This window comes from Neodiprion virginianus, chromosome 4 (assembly GCF_021901495.1).
Source record: "Neodiprion virginianus isolate iyNeoVirg1 chromosome 4, iyNeoVirg1.1, whole genome shotgun sequence".
NCBI lineage: Eukaryota > Metazoa > Arthropoda > Insecta > Hymenoptera > Diprionidae > Neodiprion > Neodiprion virginianus.
Window position 1 is genome coordinate 36,924,436 of NC_060880.1, and position 14,277 is coordinate 36,938,712.

General features: G+C 38.8%; 1 protein-coding gene and 1 long non-coding RNA gene across 2 annotated transcripts in view; both read left to right on the forward strand.

Annotated features, from left to right (window-relative positions):
* Nucleotides 1–14,277, forward strand: part of LOC124302903 (uncharacterized) — a 592,781-nt gene that overhangs the window by 331,551 nt on the left and 246,953 nt on the right. The window lies entirely within an intron of this gene.
* On the forward strand, nucleotides 9,734–11,044 carry LOC124302800 (uncharacterized). Its single transcript, XR_006907781.1, has 3 exons — nucleotides 9,734–9,920; nucleotides 10,197–10,390; nucleotides 10,948–11,044. It is a non-coding gene; the product is annotated as an uncharacterized LOC124302800 (long non-coding RNA).

Here is a 14,277-nt window from a genome sequence, read left to right on the forward strand (position 1 = left end):
TTTAATTCCTTCTGATACAATATATTCTCAATTTCCAATTTATTTGTACATTCATTGCGTGAATTTAGCCGAATGCTTAGTAAATTCCAAATACTGTATGGCAAATGTACGGTAAATGTACAAATACAATATATTTAATTACATTTTTGTCTAGTAAATGTGTAGTAAATTAACCATTTGAATAGGGTTAGTATATTTATACATATAATATGTGTATGGTAAAAATGAAATAAATTTTAGCTCAAAATATACTCTCTCATTTCTTATGTATAAAAATTAATACGTAAAATAAAAAGTAGTCTTCACGAAATCAGCATTATATCCGAACAATAAAAGAAAAATAACATTTTCACATAAAATAATCTGTTGATCATAACTTGTTGTTCTAAAACTCATCTACTTAAATTTCCTTAAAAATGAAGTAATTACTTACGTAACATTTATTTAATTTCTGTAGGATTTATTTAAGATGTAAAAATGAATACATTTATTATTCGCAAGAACAGCGGCGAGAATGAGAAGAAGAATCCTTGTAAACCATAACCATCTACACCAAAGCAACGCAGGTTGCCCTTTTTTCATACTTGGGGTGAATTTCGGCATCGGTCGAAATCACCCTGCGTCACGCGGAAGACGATTTTTCATCGGCATCTGACGTGAGAGAGTACAGAAATTTGACGAAGGACTCCTAAGCCGACGGGTCAGATTGAATAAAGATGCAACGATTTGCATTCAATTCGAGGTGTACATTTTTTTTTCCCAAGTAATTGAATTTCCCGAAATAAACGTATCTTTGGACATGTCAGGTTTTGACGAAGAGGGATTTAGCTCCGAAGTTCAATATCGGAGTAACGTCAATTTGCAAGAAAGAATGAAACATGTTTATAATCTCAAACGATGTGTCTGTAAAATGGTAGAGGTGATCAAGTTTTTGCACAAAAATCGTAATTAAATTTTTATGCAAATAAATCGTATCCGTCTGACGTACACGAATCCGCTTATGCAGACAGTGGATTTACAGGTTATTTAATTGTATCAGGAACCGAAGCTAATTATTTTTCACACGACATTAAAATATCAAATTACACATATCCACCTATATGCAAGGATTCTTGCACCACCCTTTTGAGCGATAATGAGATCTGACTATACCCAGATAAAGGCGGTAAAAAAGTAAGGAGACAGTTATCGTCAATTTGACGAGATCCAGTTAAACCTAGCTGGGCGGATTAAAGAAGTAAGGAAAAAGATAATAACCGTGAAACTTTCAATCACGAACCATTTATCGCGATCCTTTTCTGCAGCTCCCATTCGAATATCAACGGAAGAGCGCGACTTCAACGTAAAGGGTGTTTCGCAACGGAAGCGACGCGCGATGAGGGTAAAATTGCGATCGCCAATAGAGGAAGAGTTAAGGACAAAGCGTGACTCTGATTGGCTGTCGCTAGTCTCGCGCCAAGATGATGCAGCTTGTAATTCCGGAACGTAATTTGAAATATACGCGGTAGTAGCGATTAGAATATGCCTTGAGTTATGCTTCTAAGAAAATGAACTTTGGCAGGGATGTATTGAATAGAATTTTTTTTACCCAGTTTTTTTTTTTTTATAATTCCTTCTTCCTTAATGGACCTAATGGAATTTAACTGTCGGTAAATTTTAATGGAAATGTTGAATGTCAAAACGCTGCCATTAATATGAATAATTATCAACTGACGCACGATATTTTTTCACTCATTTTCGCGCATGTAATTGCACTTACGCCATGTATGTTAATGTATAAAGCATGGCAAACGTTCAATTACAGACATAACATATCTACGTATTTAACTTGCGACGAATAAATTGCACGATAAATTTAGGCAGTTTGAAAAAAAAAAAAATTTCTTTCCTACTTCTTTGTCGTTTCTTTATTGAATACTCGTTCGGATTGTCATTCTTGATAATAAACACGTAGAGACGGGATGCCATCGCTGTTACATTCGCAATCGAGATATTTCTTTCGTTAAAATCGAAATCATTTGCTTTTCTTTCCTTGTTATCTCCAATTTGCTTATTCTTATAAGAGTCATTGACGCGTTTGCGTTTAGACGAAGGTGACGCGTGTCAATTACATCATGATAGGGGATTGACGTAGCAGCTATACATACATATATAATATATATATTTTCCAAATTCACGGTCCGAGTAATTTCGGGAAGGTGATGTATGAACCTTCGACATTCCTACTTTCTCATCGCCAACGAGACTCTATTAGGTAAAGTTCATAGGAGAGGAATAAGAAGCGAGGAAAAAAAAATCGATTTTACAATAAAGGCATATTTCGTGTCAATGATCGTTATTCAGGACAAAATTGATTAATGATCCACAGTGACGTCAGGTGTCTATGATTTCGAATATTTATGAACTGTTACTTTGCATAAGAATTTTGCATTTCGTATTTCGCAGTTTTGGTTTGTAAATATTTATCCTTCAAATAATTCTCTAGGCCGTACGGTAAACCGACGTAAAAAAAAAAAAGTTAATAACCTGTACGTGAAATTCAAATATCGAAAAAAAGTTTTGATACCATCGTTAAAAGACCTCCGGGGTTAAAATTGATAACCTGCGAACGATGAAAATAATCTACCTACAAATCTGGTCTCAAGTATAAACGGGAGAATCGATCGGATCTTGAATATGGTTCAATTTTATCGATTAAAGTTCAATCGATAGGTGATTTATATTATACCCGGTTGGCATATGTAGAAATATTCAGATGTAAACCAGTGTCGCAATACCGGAATAAAATATCAAGTCAAGGGCCTTTCGTTCGCGGTCAGGTTTAATCGACTTTGGTCAGTGTCGTAAAACGCCGTGATTCGCGATGGCATTCGACAACCGATCGCATCACTGGCAGTACAAGAGAACGCTAGAGTTTTATCGATTCTTGAACACCAGGAAATACTGTTACCAATTTCTTCATAAATCTCCAAATCTTGGAGCAGACTGCAATGCGATAAAAACTATCGATGAATGCAGCAGGTTCTTGCTTAGTAAAACTGCCGGCTGGTCACCTCCAACGAAACGTTATAAAAAGTTTCGCGACTCCTGATCCAAAAACCGTATTTCGATGTCCAGACATACAGAGTTTCTTGCAGAGAAATTGTAACAAATAAATAAATAAATGAATTATTAAAAAATGTTGTAACAAGTATAGTGGAGAAAAAAAGTTCTGATCGTGTCTGGATTGCATACCCGATAAAATCGCACCATCTCGCTATACGGTGCGATATCTAAAAACTGCGTCATTTATTTTTGCTCAGCGATATTCGCTCCGACGATGCGAATTTTCGATCCGAAAATCGATTCCATCGCATGTTTGATAACCTCGGTGTTATACCAGAGAACGTTATTTTTTTTATTTGCTTTTATTCTCCGGGTATTACAACCTCCATCTTCAAGCCCACGTTACGCAGGTGTAATAAGTAATATTGCCGTACCTAACCGATTGTCAGCCAATTAATAAAATGACAAAGCGATTTATCCCATAGAGAGATAATACACGTGGGCCCACACATGCACACACACGCACGTTAATCATGCATATATATTCATTCAGGCCGTCTCCTTGTCCCACTTTCCTCTTGTATTAGCCTCATTCGGGTTCCAATTCGATTATACGTTTTTAAAATTTAACTTTTAAACAATCTGCGGAGGCAATTCATACTTTACCTGCAAATATCACTGTACGTGCGAAATACTCGTTAGACAAGTATGTGTTATTCGTTGTCTGCTGCTTCGCGTGTGTGTTCACGCGCAATTCACACCGCATACCGGTGAACCGGTAATAGATATTATTGCTGCCTTGTGTCACCGTTATGCAAAAGGCCTTCGATCGGGACTCCGGCGGTCAGGGAAAGTGATCTTAATTTTATTCCCCCGCTTTTGCTCAGCCGCCGCCGCCGGCTTGAAAACTCGAACCGATCTTGCCCTGTAACCACGCGTTAAGTCGACTCTCTGAAACACTCGATTCCTCCGTTCGCAAAAATTATGAAGCAGAGTTTTGCCATTTCGATCGAGTCTCGCTCCGCCGAAACAGAGGAGCAAAAATGCTGATATAGTTGCAACAAAATGAAGTGTCATATAAAAGATGTGACGCTGCCTGTGGGAGGTTAAGAACCCGGTGGGTCTCACCTCGCGTTTTCCAACGTTTGTTTCTGTCCCACCCGAGGGACTACTTCCATTTTTTCGATCGCGTCAGCAGCCCATCGATTGATAGAGCGACTTGGCCGACTGAGTTTTTACAGAAAGTTGAGTATTGCGTTCTTTGTTTTAAGATATTACAAGCCAATTGCCGACGGCCAATTAAATATGGCGGTTAAATTTTTAACTGCAAAATAGCGCAAGTATGAATTTTAACTTAGAGTGCAGAACAGCGATCATCACTCATGGAACTTGAGTCGATATGTTTTTGTTGCCGGATAAACAACCGAGGCGAGTAAACGTTTGCCTGCATAAATTCGGCGAATTTTTTTTCACCACCTCCGACCATTTAATTAACATCAATCCGCCGACTAAGTACATACATTTTTTATCATCAAAGTTAGGAACACTTATCTACGCGTGACTAATATGATTTCAAAACAGAGGTCGACGTGTGTATACGCAGACGAATATCGGAACGATCTCTGCGCAGCTTCCTGAATCTCGCTAATCGCACGGTTAATTCCTGTGTTTAAATTAATTTTTGAAACACCCACAGTGAAGATGAATATCTCCTATGCTTGAACACGCATATGGCTGTAATATAAACCGATTTTATAATCAAAAAACAGCAAAGATGGATGTGATAACGTCGCGAACCTTGCGCAGGAACTTCTTGGGTGACATTGAAGAACCGCTGTGACAATTACATATGCGCGTTAATTCAAACCTGTATCGATCCGATCGTTACGCGTTCAATGATATTTTGTCAAAAAAATACCGATATCGGTCTAAAGATCTTTGGAATTTGTATTAAGAATATCGGCGAGATCCTTGAATCTTTGCCATCAGGTTCTGGGTATTAGGTGCAAGAATTTTCGGCACCGATCATACCTATCATACTTTTACAAGCACAGACCGTGTGGGAGAGGAAATTCACAGGTCAGCATATCGCGGCTTGCATATACGCGGTAGGCGCAAGTTTTCCCGCGACTTGACTTCTGTTATGGAAAACATTCCACAGGTGAATACCAAGAAGCCGTCGATGCGCGCTTCTTGTTATTCCGAGGTTTTAAAACACAACATTTCTCCTTTATTTTCCGTTTACGCTTAAGCTGCTTTATATTATCTGTCTCGTATACGCAATCTGATTTTGGCCTGCAAACAGAGTCCGTCGCATAATTAGGTTTTTATATTATACCGCGTTCCGAGTCAAGGAGACGTGATTCAAACAACGCTCGCGTTTACTTCTTCACTCGATCACGTTGGTATATAAAAATAACAATAATAATTTGAAGAATGCCTTAATACCACTTACTGATCCGTATTTCGTAATGATTTTTTGTCACTCGCGATGTATACACCTCGTGTAACCCGTGATTATCACACAGCTGTAATAACGCCTTCGTATTTCAAGCCGGGTATATTATACCTGTCTAGAAATCGTTATATTTATTTGTCAAGGTAATTATATTGTTATTACACGTGAGATGATGTACATCACTATGTAATTATATAATATATGTATACACCGTGTATAAATATTATTATGCTGAATCAAGATATTTTCAAATTCTGTATAAACATATGTAATGCATAATTTATTGTTAAATATTGTTATCGTTACGCAAGGTGTAGTGTATTATAATCACGGGAACAATATCCTCAACATTTATTATTACGCCAATACCGAAAGACGTGACTGCATCAGGTTGCCGGAATTATGAATATAATATCATTCGGATATTGCGATGTATACACAAATATACGCTGTACAGGGTGGGCAAAAAAAAAAAAAAAAAAACTGGACCGATTTAAAACGTGAATAATATCCGAAAGCGTCAAGTCTTAAGAACTTTTTTCACTTGAAATCAGACGGTTAAACCTTTCGTTCTGCGATTGAAAATTCAAAAAATTTCTTGCTGAGATACGTGGTCTTGAAAAATGGGTTTTGAAAAAGTTGCTGGAAGAACGAAAAAAATTTATATTAAAGAATGTTCTACTCAAATTCCATCTTAAATTGGCATCCAAATTTAGATTCTGGCATTTTAGCAATTCTCTTAAATTTTTTCACATAACGTGAAACGTTTTTCGTATAATATCAGAGTCAAAACGGCCTTTTGAAAACCCGTTTTTCAACAGCGTGTATCTCAGCGTGAAATAAAGATTTTTCGGATTTGCAAACGCGAAACAAAAGGTTCATTCTTCTAATTTAGAGCAAAGAAAGTTCTTGAAAATCAGTTGACGCATTCGGATATGATTCACGTTTTGAATTGGTCTTTTTTTTTACCCACTCTGTATATAACTGTTATATATCCAATATTACATGCGGTAGTTATTCTTTTCCACGAATTTATTACATATCTGGTGTATTTACCACCATCCAGTTCCAGAAATCTCCACATTTTCAATAATAACTATACCTACAAGGTGTAACACCATATTCGGTATAGTTATGAGCGTGTAATATTGAAATATTATATTTCATGTTTTTGACCCGGATTGAAAAATACGGATATAAAACGATATTTTGAAATGAACGAATGATAACTTAATGATGATTAAAATACCTCCCGGCTATTCCGTTTATCCATCTATATTATATTCTTTGCCGGGTGAAAAAGAAAACACAGTTCGAGTAATCGACTATTGCTCGGGTAAAAAGTTGTGATAAAATCGTCACAAAATAATATCCGGTTGAGAAATGTTAATCTGACGAATATAGGGTCGTATAAAAATCCGACATTACAAGTCAGACGTGCATGCGATGCTTTTCCTCAGCATACATTTCGGGGGCAGGAAAGGTGATGGAATCCGGTAACCTTTGGATGTTTGCCTTGAAATTATATTGACAAAATGTACGTACATTGTGCCTGCGTGAACATACGTATACGCATAGAAGTTTTTGTAAAGAATCAGAGCAAAGAAGAAGAAGAAGAAAAAGGAAAAAAAAAAAAATGGTAAACAAAAGCGCTGTAGAAGTTTATTGAACGTTGGGTAAATCCGCCTGCATTCATTCAATTCCTGATACATTTTTCCGCAATCCGCCTGCAATTCGGCAACTGAAGGTACATTTCACCAATCCACATTTTCATCACTTTTGCCAATCATTTATCGCGAAATAATTGTCAGTCGGTAGAATTGCATACGTGCAGGCGGATTTTCCCTTCGTTAAATTGCCCACGAAATAGCTCGGTACGTATATTACAGGTGTTGGTATCAAGCAGAGACACTCGGCAAAACCTAATTGCCATTTGAAACCATAATATTATCTAATCGGATGCTCAGTACACATGGATACAACATAGATGGTAATATAAAAATAGGTTAAAAATTAATTATAATGCCAATTTTGTATGGTGTGGGGAGAAAATACAATTTTAACCAAAAGCTGGAATTAATGAAACCAATCGTTACACGCCTGTGTATAACACGTAGCTGCTTGCAAAACGTGTGCTTACAGACGAATCAGTTTTTTCTGCGCTTACGCATATAAACACTGCATTGATGAAAATTTCCGTAAACAGAGTATCATGTGCACGGGGAAATTGGAGAAAAAATCATTCCCTTTTTTACAATCTCTTTATCATCCAACCGATCGAGGCAGAGATAAAATATAGTGGTAGTTGTATCATGTTAAGACCACTCGGAGCAACCTTTATCGGTTAATTTTGTTTCAATTTGCTATTGAAATCAGTGAGCTGAAATGCTGTAACTCGTGTGTCCAATGAAAAGAATACATTTTGCTACAATTTATTTTTGACATGACGTCATGTTCTGTAACGTCGGTTACGACTAAACCGAATAGACAAGTTGTACCAATGTTAAAAAACAACTGCAACTGTACGCTGAGTAAGTTCCAATTATAACCGAGTATTTACAAGTTTTTTTTTCCAGCCGACATGGCAAAATAACAAAGCAGTAGATTCAGACCCCTTGACACCTGCAGGTCTGAATGGATGCAATGAAAAAGTTTACTGGTAGCCATGATGTAAGGAAATATGGTGTGTCGGAACTGAAGACTGATTTTCGCTCGTTCTGCGCAAATCCAAGATAACGTCACAGAAATCACCCAAATAGGTTACTTGAGGTTACTTATTTATTTCCGTATGTTCTGTTTGCTGAAAATGCCGGTTTCTGCAGTCAGAAGGTTCAAAAATAATAATATAAACACCAAAGGACAAAATATCAATCCTTTATGACGTCACCTTGGATACGTCTTTCGATTGGTTCAACTAAAGTGTATGCGCCGGTGCAAATTCAAAATGGCAGCGCGGTCGACCACTTCGAGTTTTATTTGGGCTGTCGAATGATTTGTCTGATTGACCATCGGTCGAGAGTTGTTTCAAGCTAAGCGAAATAACAGCACGAACATCTCGGGCGTAATTTCACCTTCGACGAATGTCTATAAAAGCTGCGAATTCGTCTTGCAAAATAGCCTCGCGTATACAAAGACGCGCGTGCGTATGCGTCTGTTGCTACATGGACTCGCTGTTGGACGGCTATCAAATAGGAACTCGATTACTCAAAGTCCCTCTCAATTAACCTCGAATATCACTAAATCCACAGCCGGAGTCTGGGCGAAGGTCGTTCGTCAATTTCGTGCATACGTCAGTCAAGGTTGATTTGTTTGGGGGGACAGGGTTCGGTGCACGATTAAAACTATGCAAATTTCTCGAAAAACAGTTCCTCGACAAGACGCGGGGGCCGCTCAACTCATTGCCAATTCTGAATCGGCATTGCCGATCGCGTTGCAGGTTCTGTTCGAGATACCGACGTTTTTCCCGACAAGCCGCCGGCGCGCGGCCCACCGATTTAGTGAGGGGAATTCCGTTCCGGCACCGTCGTTAAAAATATACTCCGTGATGCGAAGTGATGCTCGGAATTTCCGCAATTTCACGATTCTTTATTCACCGGCAAATCCCAAAGTCCGACTCAGATTGGAAAAGTTTGCCGATTTTTCACTCGCTGGTCGAGTAATTTTTGGATCATCAAAATATTCCACCGTCGTTCGATCCATTGCAAACAGCTTTTTCCCAGGTAGCATACCGTTCGCTGTTGGTTGACTTAATATTAACAAAAATTCTCAGTCAACTGTTTCAAGTCAACTGGGAATAGGCATATTATGAGCCTATTGTTCACCGTACACCTACTAAGACTGCACGAATGTCCTCTGAAAATTCGTGATAAAGGCAACACCCGACGTCAACTATTATTTGGTACTCAGTTGACTGTGAGCAGTGAAGCCGAAAAGGCGATAATTTGCAAGTAGGCTAATTACGTGGGCTAATAGTCAGATGGCGTCAAGTACGAGATAACGATTAATTAGTCTAACTGCCATCAGACGTTGAAGTTCATTCGGCACATGAATGCGCTCGCACAAACAATTATCTGTCGGAAAAACATCAAAAACCTAAATAATCACAACTGTAGTTGTTGAGACGGCTAGTATTGATTTATTATTGCAAACATGAAGTATACTGCATTTCAATTTTACGTTCAGTTTTTTGACGATCTATAGCTATTGAAAAATAGGCTACCTTTTGTTGATTTTTTGCCAACAATGCGTCGGCATGTCTTTAATTGAACAAAACGGTGACTTTTTTGTAGTTGAATGATAGACAGCCTCGAAATAAATGTGCTACCTGGGCTTGTTTACCGGATTCCGGTTGATGGGCCAAGAAATTCGATGGCATACACACCTGCGTTCCCAGATCCGGAGCAAAATTTACTTCAAGGTTATAATTTTCATAAATTAGCATAAGAGCCGCAATTCCCACTTGTGCAGCATTTATATGTATCGTTATCCCGCGAAAAATCAGAAATAACTCAATCCGTTATCTTGAGTGGAAAAATCAATGATACCTCGACACGAAATTTGAATAGGTCATAATAATCATTAACAGTCATAGTAATCATTAGGCATTCAGTATCACCGAAAATATATTCCATCTTCATATTTTTTGATAGAAATAAATTCCACACATTTAATTTTCCCGCGTGGTTTAACCCAGAGTGACCTGCGATTGGCTCTAGGCGTATGACGTCACGTAGATGGCGTCCCTAGCGGTACCGCGGAGTGTGAAACACAGCCACAACATACGTATTTAATAATTAAATATCGAGCAGCCGCTTATCCACTCTGCGCATCGTTAATAACTGCAGGCGTTTGAAAACTGCGTCATTGAAGTAAAATAATTAATTACTGGTAAGTCAGATATTGCTGAAAATTACTTACCTTGAACTGCTGTTACCATGACTGGCTTCTACGCGAGACGCGCGTCATCAGGTGTATTTGATCGGTGCGACGTCAAGTGCGAACCAATGAAACTGTGAATGATTTTTTTTCGGCATTCATTATGACGGCGCAAACTAGAAAGTCAAAGATTCGCACCATTTCACTTCATAGATCGAGTGTCTAGGTGTGAAGATTGTTGCAAACTGAGAATAAATGAGAGAAAAAAAAAAAAAATTTCTTCAATTGCTTCAAACACCAAAAATTTTCATATTTGAATCACGACAATGATTCTTTTTACAATTAGCTTATGACCGCAACCTGTTGCCTTAATGCGGTTATTGGCAATGGTTTCCTCGAGTAAACTACATCAAGTAATTACAGGCGTGTGTGCTCTTTTCTCGTATACATCTATACAGCATATTAAGCATCCATCGGCATAGCTCTAGGCGATCAATTATTTCATTAGTCTTTCTGTGGTATTTTTTCATCTCTCTCTCTTTTCGGTTACTACTTGTTCTGTATTTCAGCCTCAAGACACTGCGCAGTAGCGGTTCCACGCGAAGAGTATGCGGTACATTTTGTTCTTCTTCTTTTTGACCGTTCTGTTTCTTTCTTACTCTTATTCACTCTCCTTTCCTTTCTATTCAAAACCCGCACTTGCCCTGGGTTCAAAGTGACCGATGTTTTGCTGGACGACGAATTTTTACGCAACAATATACAAAATTGATTAACTAATAATCATCATTGAATCGAACGACGAATCCATCGCGGTTATCCTTCAACGCGTCTGTGACTTGACCTAAGGGATCGACGCTTCGATTCGTCGTCATTAACACGTAGCGTAAAATGTCACGCTCGACCGCCTCGAGGAATTTCTTTGATCATTACATCGAACCACTCGGTGCACTGGCGCCTTTTCATCCGCATCGTCGTAATACGCATGATGTACGTATGCGGTATAGCAGTGATAAAATTGTCGATCGCGTTATCCGATCGGTAATTGCACGTGGAATTCGTTCAGTAAACAATTTATACGGAGAGCCCGAAGATATGACATAAGTATTACGCACACTTGTCTATTGTGACGATGATGATGACGATGACGATAACGCTTGGATGTTAAATAAACACCTACATAATTATATGCTCTCACGGAATTTTGTTTGCGATGCACTCCATATTCCTCGCTATAATTAGTAATTCATACGTATCAATAATTCTTGTCACGAGGCGGAGAAGGAGGGAATTTTACCCGAGGATTTCGGAAATTTTTCGAACCGCAGGATTTAAATTTCGTTTTTCAACTCTGGAGCGTAAGTCGCATTCTTGAATATTCATCAGACTCGCTTACAACAGAACTATTATACTTGAGTGAGAAACGCACAAAGTGGATAAATCTGTGTTGCGCATAATGGATGAATCGCAAAAATCACAGCAACTTTTTCAGTAAGCTACATACGAGGTATGAATTGGACAAGGTATACGTGCAACCAAACAAATCAGCGCAACGAATCTGATCGATTCATCATGAATTGCGATATTTAAAAAAGATATAAATGTCTTCTCCCTTCCCGCTTATACGCGATGTCATCTTCCATTACGTATTTAACCACGTAGAAGATCGGCAGGTGCAAACATCGCAAAGTTCAGTCTTGCAGTTTGTGTACGTGTACGTAGGTACGGAATGCCCGGCACTGTCACAGACCGATTGCCCAATGCTTTACGGCCCGCGGTTATGCCCGAAAGGCCCGTAAGGCCCGAAAGGTTGGATGCCGTGCAGGCTTGCCTTGCCCCCCCCCCCACAACGAAGCAGTTTCCGGTTTGCGGCTTCGCGGGAGCGGCGCGATGCGGTTCACTTTCACTATCCAGCTCGCGCTTTCACCGATTGAAAATCGGTCCCAGCAGCCGATCTCAGTATCATCTTCATCATCATCATGATCAACGTAAAGACTGCGAGCCCTAGATTATTTTTCGTAATGGTTTACGGTTTACGGTTCTGGTAAATTTTCAGAGTAATTCGATAGCCCTGCACTTACCGACTGGTTTTATGGGATCCCAATGAAAAAATCGAGTCGGCATAGCAGAATACTACAATCTTCTTTCTCGCAATTTGAAAATTTCCCGCCGTAATGCGAGGTTCGGTTTAGTACCGACTGTCAGCGACATCTGGCGGCGGTTTTTTTACAGCCGGTAATCGAAAGCCTCGCATCTCTCCCTCTCTCTCTCTCTGTATCTGCTGTTAGATTGTGAAAATCGATTTTCGCACCCCAGTCGAGAAACTGTGGATCGAACGATACGGTAAGATCGACCGGTGGAACGTTACCGACAAATCGTTTTCTCTATCGTCGCCAATTGTTGTTTAACAGAGACTTTATCGACTATTGCTCTTTTTATTCCGTTGAAGACAAATTCTCATTTTTATCCACGGTATCGGTAAAATACCGACGACCGAGCGTAGACTTCTCATTTTCTAACTATCCGATCGTTTTCATCCGATTTTTCATTACAGATTGTAGGCACAACCCGAAATAGTTGAAAATGATGCAACTAATCTCTCAACACTGATAATCGTGCGTATTTGGTGAATGTTGTCTGGGTGAGTCGAAATTGACAAATCTGCAAAGATCGGATAGAGCAAAAGCCACTGAAAAATGAGCAGAAAAGACACACTCGAGGAATAATGGAAGTGTGCCATTGCCCTTATAACGGAGTGACGGTGCTTGACTTGCACCAAGGCGCAACATGATACTTGTACCTATCTATCTACCTACTTCTCGACCCGCATCGGGTTAATTAGAAGCCGTTCAGAGATTTTCTATTACGCGACTACCACACTTTCCCCAGTTGCACTTGTCCCAGTATCTCTTCTTGCGCAAGGGAATGTACCTACAAATATCAGTTATACTGTCTGCATGTCCACGCATGGGTATATATGGCATGCAAGTTATTTATCGGTGTAATAACCTGCAGTAGAAGGTATAAAACTTCCGGGAAATTTTTATACACGTATACATATAGTCGCGGACTACGTAACCGATGTAAATATTTTTGCAAGAGGAAGAATTAAAATTCTGTTTCCTGGTACATTAGTCTCATCTTTCTTTTCCTCACCTTCGACTTGGAGCTCCTTTTTTTTGGCACTTCTGGCTAGGCTAAACCGCAATCATGTAGAATACCAATATCGCTTGAGGAAAATATTATAACGAGCTGTCTTCTTTGTATACGGTGTAATTCTTTTCCTCCTTTAATGTGTAACCGAATTAACTAAAGTGTGAACAATCATCTTCGTCGTGAAAGAAAAAAAGGAAAGGACACTAAAGCGAATCTGTGCACGTATATAGACACACGATGAATTTTTCCTGTAGCCTAACTTGAATGAATAATTATCGCGTTGTACGGTCCGTTCTGTGAAAGATTGAAATTATCACTAAATGAGGAAAAATTAAAAATATTCGTCTGGCTGCCGCTCAAGTTGATCATCACACATCGCGAATTCAATATGAATCTTTAAATTAAGAAATAAATGTATTCATAAACGTGGCAATAATATTACTCTTTACTATTCAAACCGGTGTTTTTCTTGTCTGGCCATTTTATTGACCCGTATTTGAAATCTTCATTGAGCCTACCGTCTGCCTTGCGAATAATAGGTATTTTGTTTTCGTCGTTTGGTTTTAACTCAACGACGACAAAAAAAAAAAGAAAAAACGGAAAAATACCTATCTGACGAACAAAAGACAAATTTAATATGTAAAAGAGGAAATTTATCTCGACGATTAGTGCACCGGACTCACGACCAGACGTTAATTGCTTATGCATTGCAGCCTGGAAGCAAAGCCATAATATATTTATCTGCT